This window comes from Mytilus galloprovincialis, chromosome 10, assembly GCF_965363235.1.
Source record: "Mytilus galloprovincialis chromosome 10, xbMytGall1.hap1.1, whole genome shotgun sequence".
In the NCBI taxonomy this organism is placed as follows: Eukaryota; Metazoa; Mollusca; class Bivalvia; order Mytilida; family Mytilidae; genus Mytilus; species Mytilus galloprovincialis.
Window position 1 is genome coordinate 14,727,042 of NC_134847.1, and position 11,994 is coordinate 14,739,035.

Genomic DNA, 11,994 nt, shown 5'->3' on the forward strand with positions numbered 1-11,994 from the left:
CCGTGCTTGCATTTCCTATCACGATTTTCTTGATAGAGGGTTATTGCTCACAAGGAAGCTATTAAACCAAGAGTTCCAAATGGTGAAGTTGAAATCATCCCTACGTAAATTTTACGGATAATTTCTGATGTCGTAAGTATTTATCTAAACAACAAGAGGGACGAAAGATACCAAAGGGACAGTCAAACTCATAAATATAAAACAAACTGACAACGCCATGGCTAAAAATGAAAAAGACAAACAGAAAAACAATAGTACACATGACACAACATAGAAAACTAAAGAATAAACAACACGAACCCCACCAAAAACTAGGGGTGATCTCAGGTGCTCCGGAAGGGTAAGCAGATCCTGCTCCACATGTGGCACCCGTTGTGTTGCTTATGTGATTACAAATCCGGTAAATAGTCTAATTCGGTTGGTCACATTCATGAAATGGAAGGGGATTGTAGTTACGACGTAAGGAACATATCCGATATCATTTGTGAAACGGTTATTCCATAACGGTCAACCAACTCGTGATGGAAAATTAGTTTAACCGCCGATACATAATTTTCAATCCATCATACTTTGCATTGGCAAAAGCCAATATTGTCCGATATGGAACCAGTCCCAGATTGACAAAGGGAAGTAATTTGTTTAAAAAGTTTGTAATAACAGAATCAAATCGGACCAAACATTTTGCCTTATTTTGCATTAGAAATGCACAGCAGACTAAGTTGATGATATACATGCATTGGTTTAAGAATGGAATAAACATTACTTTTAACCAGTGACTCACTTTAAATATTGGTTTTATCGTGCAAGAAACCAAAAAAGAAGACAATTTTCATTCCAAATGTAATTAAGATTAATTGTATCGATGTATACCACCAGGACCAGTGCATCTATCCATTTTCAATGATTTTAATCTGAGGAATCTGCTCTAATTTCTGCATGATGACATTTTCAACCTTTCAAGCAACTGTGAAGTGCTGCAATATATTTTTAAGCAGCACATAAACAGTTATTAGAGAGGTACTTTCAGCTGAAACGAGAAAATATATTAGTTTTGAAAAAGCACTTTATACACTAAATAAAACATTATTAAAATTTTTTTTTAGTGTTTTAATATTTTTTTTGAATTTTACATTTGTTAGAGATACATGAAGTACCGGTACCTTATCCCGGCCTCGTGTTTCTTGTTTGTACACCTGATTTCTCTCACAGTCAATTAAAAAATAAACAGGGACTAAATTTAAGTCAGTCCGGAGATTTAAAAAAAAATATGTGTTCCAGGGTTCACGTTCCCCTTTTCTTGCCCACTCTTCATATTCTTTGTATGTACTTCATGTCCAGGTAAATGAAATGTGAGGTGAATATCAACTAAGGTGTGATCAAGTGTAAAAAATCAAATGACACTCTCTCTAAAAGAACAGATATTATGAAACCATATAACATTTTAGTTCCAGGAAAATATCTTAAGAAGGTGGAAATAAAATATGTTATGTTTGTTCCAACGAACTTATTACCATTCAAAGACTTGTTCCAGGGGGGGGGGGGGGGAACAAGTATTATGGGAACAACAATCATGTTCACACCACTATGAGAATAAAAAAATTTCTGGCTTCTGGCTTCAGTTGGAAAAGTTTTAAAGTCTGTCATACACTAGATGTGTAAAAGTTAAATGCATTTTGTGTTTCAGAAAGATAATTTCTACAGGGGCGGATTCAGCCATATACATTATTAGATATAGAACTTGTGTTATGATGAATCTTGAAAAATAAGTGATGAAAACTGCATTAATATGACCTCAATTGGAGATATAACCCAGAGCTTAGAGGTGGATTTAAGGGGGAGCAGGGTGTTATTTCTGAAAAATTGGTGGAATATAAAGGGAACACAGGCGGATCAACCCATTTTAAAAAGGAGTTCCTAACCCAGGACAAAAAGGGGGGGATTATATAGGGAACACACAATCTTACCGCTTTTGAATCCGCCACTGTGGAATCACTGAAGAATGACTAGAGAGGGCCCCTACTTTATGAAAATTTCTAGATCCGCCAGGGTCTGTGATAAATTTAAATCTAAATAAGCTATTGTTATTTATTACGTTAAGTAGGTCAACAGCTCATCTAGCTAATACATATATTGTTTTGCCTTTTTATGTATATGGCTCTGCTCTGGTTGTAGATTAACATCTAAGAAAAAGTTAAATTCATGTTTATGATTTGTGTCATTATTGTTTCATTATTGTAACAATTATAAAAATCATTGTAATAACGTATATATCACGTGAGATTCATTGCTATAAAAAAAAACCAACCTTTTAACGAGGCGTATATCGGTTTATTAAATATATCTTTTTAAACTACGAAAGTTGGTTTTACTTAATTTAAACAAAAAATTAAGGTATCTTACACTTTATCTATTTCATAAATAAAAAGCAATATATATATAAAAATATATCGTTACAGATTATGTATAGAGGGGAAATGCATACTTAAACCCCGTGCCTACTTTGGTGTTTGTACACCTGATTTCTCTAATATGACCTCATTTTGAGATATAGACCAGAGCCCAGAGGTAGATTTAAGGGGGCGCAGGGTTCTATTTCGGAAAAATTGGTTGAATATAAAGGGAACACAGGCGGATCAAGCCATTTTAAAAAGGGGTTCCTAACCCAGGACAAAAAAAGGGGGGATTATATAGGGAACACAAAATCTTACCGCTTTTGAATCCGCCACTGTGGAATCATTGAAGAATGACTAGAGAAGGCCCCTACTTTATGAAAATTTCTAGATCCACCAGGGTCTGTAATAAATTTAAATCTAAATAAGCTTTTGTTATTTATTACATTAAGTAGGTCAACAGCTCATCTAGCTAATAAATATATTGTTGTGCCTTTTTATGTATATGGCTCTGATCTGGTTGTAGATTAACATCTAAAAAATAGTTAAATTCATGTTTATGATTTGTGTCATTATTGTTTCATTATTGTAACAATTATAAAAATCATTGTAATAACGTATTTAATCACGTGAGATTCATTTTTATAAAAAAAAACCTTTTAACGAGGCGTATATCGGTTTATTAAATATATCTTTTTAAACTAAGAAAGTTGGTTTTACTTAATTTAAACAAAAAATTAAGGTATCTTACACTTTATCTATTTCATAAATAAAAAGCAAAACATATATAAAAATACATCGTTACGCTTTATGTATAGAGGGAAATGCATACTTAAACCCCTTGCCTACTTTGGTGTTTGTACACCTGATTTCTCTAATATGATCTCAATTTGAGATATAACCCAGAACCCAGAGGTAGATTTTAGGGGGCGCAGGGTTCTATTTCTGACAAATTGGTTGAATATAAAGGGAACACAGGCGGATCAAGCCATTTTAAAAAGGGGTTCCTAACCCAGGACAAAAAAGGGGGGATTATATAGGGAACACAAAATCTTACCGCTTTTGAATCCGCCACTGTGGAATCATTGAAGAATGACTAGAGAGGGCCCCTACTTTATGAAAATTTCTAGATCCACCAGGGTCTGTGATAAATTTAAATCTAAATAAGCTTTTGTTATTTATTACATTAAGTAGGTCAACAGCTCATCTAGCTAATAAATATATTATTGTGCCTTTTTATGTATATGGCTCTGATCTTGTTGTAGATTAACATCTAAGAAATAGTTAAATTCATGTTTATGATTTGTGTCATTATTGTTTCATTATTGTAACAATTATAAAAATCATTGTAATAACGTATTAAATCACGTGAGATTCATTGCTATAAAAAAAAACTTTTAACGAGGCGTATATCGGTTTATTTAATATATCTTTTTAAACTAAGAAAGTTGTACTTAATTTAAACAAAAAATTAAGGTATCTTACACTTTATCTATTTCATAAATAAAAAGCAATATATATATAAAAATATATCGTTACAGTTCATGTATAGAGGGGAAATGCATACTTAAACCCCGTGCCTACTTTGGTGTTTGTACACCTGATTTCTCTAAAATGACCTCAATTGGAGATATAACCCAGAGCCCAGAGGTAGATTAAAGGGGGCGCAGGGTTCTATTTCTGAAAAATTGGTTGACTATTATAAAGGGAACACAGGCGGATCAAACCATTTTAAAAAGGAGTTCCTAACCCAGGACAAAAAAGGGGGGATTATATAGGAAAACAAAAAATCTTACCCCTTTTGAATCCGCCGCTTTGGAATCACTAACTAATGACTAGAGCGGGCCCCTACTTTATGAAAATTTCTAGATCCGCCAGGGTCTGTGATAAATCTACGCTAAATAAGCTATTGTTATTTATTACGTTAAGTAGGTCAAGAGCTCATCTAGCCAAAAATAACAACTAGATGCATTTAATACCTATCTATTATATCTATTATACTGACAATAAACAAATAATACAAATAAAATCCTATTTGGAATTCTCATACCTTGATAAACTCGTAATATAGTGTAAATCTCAAAATATATAACTTTCATTTTCTACAGACTGTACATGATATCAAATGTCCTTCACATTACATGTGACGTATTTAATCACGTGAGATTCATTGCTAGAAAAAAAAACCCTTTTAACGAGGCGTATATATCGGTTTATTAAATATATCTTTTTAACTAAGAAAGTTGTCTTTATATAATTTAACCAAAAATTAAAGTATTTTACACTTTATCTATTCCATAAATAAAAAGCAATATATATATCAGTTTAAATGAGATATATATGATTAAAGACCGTGCACTCTTAAGTTATATGTTTTAAGCAAGCACATAGGTCATCATATATACGCTTTGAAATTTCGAAGTGTCGGCATTTCACGAAAATAAACGCAATTGAGCTAATTTTTGGTGCATGTGGAAGATAACGTAAAAGCCTTTAAAAATAATACCGTAATTCAATGAACAAATAAGTTTTTCATAGAGAAATATATCGCTACAGTTTAAGTATGCAGGGAAATGCATAGTTAAACCCCGTGCCTACTTTGGTGGTCATTTTTACGCACGAAATGCTGACTTTTACGCCAATAATTGATATATATATATATATATATATATATATATATATATATATATATATATATATATATATATATATATATATATATATATATATATATATATTAGTATACCTTATATATGCTGATATTGCACATCAGAACTCATACCAAACAATTAACTATAAATTATGAACAAAAGACAAAACAAAATATAAGGATTCAGTCATCAGTGGTAGGTAGTTACTAACTATCTAAAATACCCGCTAAACCAAATATGCCCTGATATATATTGCGTTGATTAATGAGATCTAGTGTTTGCTTTAAGAAAAAGAAGTCTGGTATGAGTGTCAATGAGATAACTCTCAATCTTAATCAAAATGGATAAAAACTAAACAGGATTTATAGATTATAGAACGGCCTTCTACATGGAGCGTTGAATCGCCGAACAACACGCTACAAAAGGATTGAGAAAAAAACTAAAACATGACAATAAACAATGTAATCATTTGGAAAGAAAACCAAGAAACAGGAAAACCTATGAACCCCACAAACAAACGACAAACACTGAACAATAGGCTTCTGACCCAGAATAAGTGCAAACAGATGCAGCGGGTTTTAACCTAAAAAAAGCTTAACAATTGCTTTACTATGACCGGACAGAGTAGTTTAGGATTACAACACAAAAAGACATACAATGTTAATTGGAATGACTAAGGGGTATTCTCCGGACGTTTCAGTTTCGTTAAAATTTCGTTCTGGAATAATTCTAAAATAAGTGATACCTTCGCAAAATATCAATCAATTTAAAAAAAAAAATAATTTTAAAACAAATTTTATTCTGTGAAAAAAATATGCATTAGATATAATCTAACACTTAAATTTACAAGGTTGCTTTAATGATTGTAGAGTCCACCTAGACTTGTTTGGTATTTTTGGTATTAATGAAAAATGTTTACAGTATCTGACTAGTAATGTAATGTTTTCACTTACTGTTGTACAGGAATAATGACGTAGCACACCACAGAAAATAAAACTAATGATGAACCACCAACTATTTTATCATCTGCTTTTCCTGGATTTCTAATTTCTAATACATTACTCTCACTGTTTGTGTTGTACATATGCATTTGTATGTAATCAGTAGCATCCATAGATTTGATTTTCAAAAGTTAAAAGGGTGGAATATAATTCCTTTTATATGTATCAATGGCAACATTCTGCATTTATTTACCATAAAATATTACTAGTAAGGGGGTGAAAATGTCATATATCCGACCAAAACTAGGATCAAACTAGAAGATACCTTTTTAGAAACTGTTGACATTAATCTTCCTAATGATCAAATACAAAAAAATGTGTGTCTTTCGCCTCATTTATCCGTAAAATTTAATCACAACGTTTGTGCTACAAAAATTGGGAAAAACATAAAATAATTGCTGGAACAATGTATGGTATGGGTATGCAAATACGGACTGTCATATAGAGAACAGCATATATCTTTATATAAATCCAAGATGAAGGCTATTTGTATTCTCAGCTATTCAAACAATGAATTGTATTGCACACAAGCTCTAATATTTGAAAAATTCACAGGGGCGAAAATTCGAAAGTGCACACCTGACTGTGAAGTGCTACCTGAAGCTATATCAAATAATGACAAACATCTTATCTGACTGATTTTATTCAAATACTCTGATATTGTTATTACACACGATTATATCAAATCCGTCAAGAGTTTTGATCTTCTTGCTTCCGCTGTAGCACATATATAAACATCACATTGTAGAGCTTTTTCATAACACAGATAGGCAGCGTCTTTATCATCGGATATTTCAAGGCATATTCCGAGTATTGTTAATGAATTAGATAAGGTATTTGAATAAATTAAAGTTCGTTGATTAACTGTTGAGAATAAATCACGTAAAGCATGTTGTCTGTTTAAAACATCACCGACATGATGATAGCAGAGAAATTTAAGACAGTAAGACATAACAATAGGAGGTATATATATGGGATGGTCGTTCACCTCCAGCTGTAGTTCCTCTGGTATTAGTGATGAGTGCTGTAAGTACACAACATGTTGTATGACACCCATTCCCATTTTCTCCTGCAATGTCATTGTGGCATGTACATGATTTCTGTAATAATTGATTTGTTGAGCATGGTATTTTGAACAGCCTATTAATATCATATCAGGTAAACATTTTGAAAGAACATAATCCGTAAGTTTTAGTGTAACATTGAACTGTCCTATAACATAATAAAACGACGCATATAACAACCAGCCCGAGACAGCATCTGACTTAATACCGTCTTGTAAATGTCTGTGATAACGTGTGTATATGTTGTACCTTCCAGTCGTTACTGTTGGTGATGGTAGTCGTTGCACTGCACATTGACTTATCCTGGCATGACGCCATTTACATACATCAACAATAAATGTACATGATTTCGACTGAAGTACATATTCAATAAATTCAAGTGATTTTAAACAGCTGGAAATGGTATACAGATAACCATAATTGTTATTACACATCCTGTAAAATAGTAAGTCTAATTTAATAAATGAAGGTTCAAGCTGTGTACTTAATAACCTATGATTTTCATGTTCGTATTGAAATAAACTATTTATCAATCCATCAATTCCGTCACACTTTATTTTATACAACACATTAATAAGTGTTTTATTGTTATCTGCATTGATCTTTCCTAGGAACATATTATGCTCAGGTATAAAATAGTTCGGACAATAACAATTATTTACCCATAATATAATTTTACTTAGACAGTGACAAAAACAAGAATATAATTTAGATGGGTGAAATGTGTCAATATCAACTTCTTCTGAGACCCAGAATAATGCTGTCTTCAGAAAGTAAGAACACAATAAACCTTCGGCATGTTTGTCCGTGTTAACGATATGTTTTAATGTTAGTTTGAGAAGACAGTAACACAGAAGTTGAGTGTGATTAAACGAATGTACAAGTAGTTTTTCTGCCACAGAGAAAGATAATCTCCATAATGTATTACAATTCGGCATATTCCTTGGTCCAATAGGTACTAACAAACATCCGTATTTTTTTATCTGATCAATTACGGAATTAGGCGGCCATTGCCATCGGTGACGCGATGCCAGGGGCAATACATTGTACGGTAGGTATTTACTTCGTAGACAAACTGCAATATCCAAGCTTTGATCGTTGTTTGATAAACAGGGGCCGTGAGATGAGAACTTCAAATTGGGGATTGTCCTATTTATATTATTAACAAATGAGTTGACTGACAAATATAAACCTTGTCTTATACTTTCAAAGCAATTGGGTTGTAAAAAGAAAGATCCCCCATCCCCTCCTGCTATTAATCGGAGTTTAGTAAATCCAGGATGATCATTATCATTCTCCATTACCAGTGTTGTCCGTTGTACTGGGTGTTTGATATTCCTTACACCCAGTATTACGTCTACGTCTTTGATGACTACCATTACATCTTTGTCACTACCTGGTAAGTCAATTCCTTCTGCTAAACTTCCACTTGATATTTCTGTAAATTTGATACCTGGTTTGTATATCATATCATTTGTCATAAATAGTTGTTGTCTTGTACGTATAACTACTTCAGTACCAGCTGTATTCACTAAGTGTTCGTATAAGTTCTTCTCCTTCAAATCATTCGCCGTCCAGGACATGTCATCTATAAAATATATTATTATTCAATTATTCAACTAAAACTTGTCATGGCATTTGCATTGTAATACATACTTTTTTGTTCACTGTTGATTTTTCAAAACGATCTTTTATATTAGATCCAAACGATCTTTTATATTAGATCATAATTTAAATGTAGACATAGTCGGTATCTATTATTGTGAATCGTAAGCTCAAACGATATTTAATCACTGATGATTACTTTTCTTAAATCGAAAAAATACAAGTAAAGTTAACAAACTAAAACTGAAAGAATCGATACAACTGCAAACATGACCTTTTGCATATAAAGTAAAAGAACCAATAAAATAAATCCAATTTTTCCCCAGTTTAGAATATGTATTTATCAACTCCTGTACTGTTCAAGAGGCGTCGGCTTGTACTTGCACTCTTTAAAACGTCATCGGTGTCTGATTATAATAAATATCAGCCATCATTTTGGCAAAAATCTGTTCGTCCGTTTATTTAAAACAATCACAGGAAAGAACTAAGACTTACTAGATATATGTTAAGTGTCTAACTTACAAATGATACAAGATGTTGGCAGTTATATATTGTGTATATTTCTATTTATTTTAGTCTCCCTGTTTTTTATCTGCATTGTATTATGTTTATTTTATATACAAAATATCATGACTTGCTAGTGTTGCATCTCTTCCTCAGTTTACCGGAGATGCAATTATAACACCCGGTTTCTACATTGTTGTTTTTAATTTGTTTACCGTTAACATTATGTTTTTCTAATGCTTACTTAATCGAGAAATTGTATATACTATATACGAGATATGTTAACAATAATAATTGCTCTTAATGTTGACGTCAATGACAATTATCAAATTCACAGTCTAAGATATATCTTTTCTTAGCTGGCGTTTTTGTTTTGATTTATGTGTTTTTTTCTTGAATTGTTCAATTGGTTGATTTTTTTGTCTTTGATGTATGGTTATACAGCGTCGACTGCTGTGTCCCATTTTTTTATGATTAACATATTGACCGTATGCAAGTGTACTTGTGTAATAATAGGATACCAGTCAACAAACTTTATCGATTTAGCCTAATGGAATAACACACGGCTGTATATGACATCATTAACAAAAGGATAGCAAGTAAATATCGATGTCGTGGTTGTCCCAACGACCAGGGTTTTGTTAGAGAGCTCATTTTATTTGTTTTGTTTTAAATCGCATTCAAACCATGTCTCAGATGAGAGGTTAACTTTATATTGTCCTTGAATGGTGTAAACGTCCAACTTGAATAATGTTAGAGTCCCACTAACACCATTCACCATACACCATTACACCCTCTCATGAATGTGACCTACCGAATAAGCCTTTTTACCCGATTGTAATAACACAAGCAACACGACGGGTGCCACATGTTGAGCAAAATCTACGTACGCTTCTAGAGCACATGACATCATCTATAGTTTTCGTTTGGGTTCGTGATGTTTAGTTTTCTAATCTTTATGTTGTGTCATTTGTACTATTGTTTGTCTGTTTGTCTTTTTATTTTTTTTTAAATTTTTAGTCATTGCGCTGTCAGTTTCATTTCGATTAATGAGTTTGAATGTCCTTTTGGTGTCTGTCGACCCTCTTTGACGTTATACAGCCTATTCCATTACACCTTACACATTAAACCATGGTGAAATGTCATAGATAACGTGCGACTACAAGAATATTGTAAATTAATGTATACAATGAAGCACAGTTGTTTTCAATATTTTGCATAGTTTTAAATTTCGAACACCATTCAATCACACCATTTTCGATCTCACGTCCCACCATTACACCATTCTCCTTACACCGGAGACCAAAGCACCATACACCTTCTAACATTGCACCATATGCCTTACAACATTACACCATACCCGGGTTTTTTTCTGGGAAGTTTACACAATCCGAGGGCTGTACATTCTGATCGTGGAAACGACAACACCGTAAACTACATATGTAAATATCAGTTGGTAGAGGAATCGGGTTATATCATTTTGTTTATAGATACATTGTGTTAAGAAGTTCCCGTCTTTCATAAAATTATTTTCCTTGACATCATTTTCATGGAGGAGGAACTGCTAAAAAACTGTAAAGTTTTTTTTCCGTTATGTGAATGTCTCACTGTGAGTTTGAATGTCCCTTTGGTATCCTTTGCATCTATATATATAGTAGCCTTGTAAGGTCTACTTGTCAGTCATACGTGGTTCACATGACCTCGACCTAATTTCATTGATCAATGAAGAAGATTACGTTTTAGTGATAAAGTCTTTATCTCAGATACTATAAGTAGTGGTTCAATTATATTTTGTCCTTGGGATGGAAGCAAAGTGTACATGCATTTGTGGCCAAGTTAATCTGACCTTACCTTATTTACACGGAACATGATAATGTTTATTTCAAGTAATACTTGTATATTAAATAAAAAAATGCGGAGGAAAGCAGTTTTGGCAAGTGTTCAGTCTTCAACGATAAAAAAAATCATATTGTATGGTTGGCTATGAAATTTCCGGGTATAAATATATTTTTTTTACATTGAATAAATTCATTTGAGAAAAAAAAACCTGTCAAAGATGAATATTACATAACAAAACAATTTGCAAAAACAAATTAACAGCCTTAGAACAACCCATCCATTTAAATATCGGTTCAATCCTAATTTGGAACATTATTCAGTCAGTTAGTAAAACTGTATATATCAGTTTAATCTTAGTGATTACGGTAAAGATGGTTATGATCGTAAACTTCTAAGATAGATTTTAATGCAAGCTTACAGTAACTTGGCCTGGTATGAACTGAAAACCATTGTTTTTTGAAATATATTTGAGAACAGAGAACACTCTGTAACATGTAATGAATGATATTGAGGGGTAAGTTCAGTAAATAAATATTTGTCGTCAGTAACCACCCATTTAGGGGAGAGCTTTCTGTTTACTGAAGTTATATGCTCTTCTGATTGGCAGATACTGTTTGTAATAAATATTTTTTGGTAGATGGATCAAAACTAAAGTTGAAAAAAAATAATGCTGAATGTACTAATTATTTTCCCTTCATGGTTGAAAAGTAATAGGGGTCAGTATTGGAATTCAGTGCTAATCTACATTGTGTGTAAACAAGACCATGTGAATGCCAAAAATGCCGCATGACCCTATGTTTTTATTGTTACAAAAGATAGGGCTACATTTGTACTTTCTTGAATGATATATGAAAGATTTTAATTTCTAAAGGTAAATCAGGTATAAATTTATTTCCACACATAGATTAGCATTCAATGGGAGATTTTTTCCTGAATTTAC

At 32.5% G+C, this 11,994-nt stretch overlaps 1 long non-coding RNA gene across 1 annotated transcript; it reads right to left on the reverse strand.

The window, feature by feature from the left end:
• Positions 1–826: 826 nt before the first annotated feature.
• Positions 827–2,978, reverse strand: LOC143048991 (uncharacterized). Its single transcript, XR_012969980.1, has 2 exons — positions 2,709–2,978; positions 827–1,027 (listed from the first exon to the last, which is right to left on the reverse strand). It is a non-coding gene; the product is annotated as an uncharacterized LOC143048991 (long non-coding RNA).
• Positions 2,979–11,994: the final 9,016 nt, after the last annotated feature.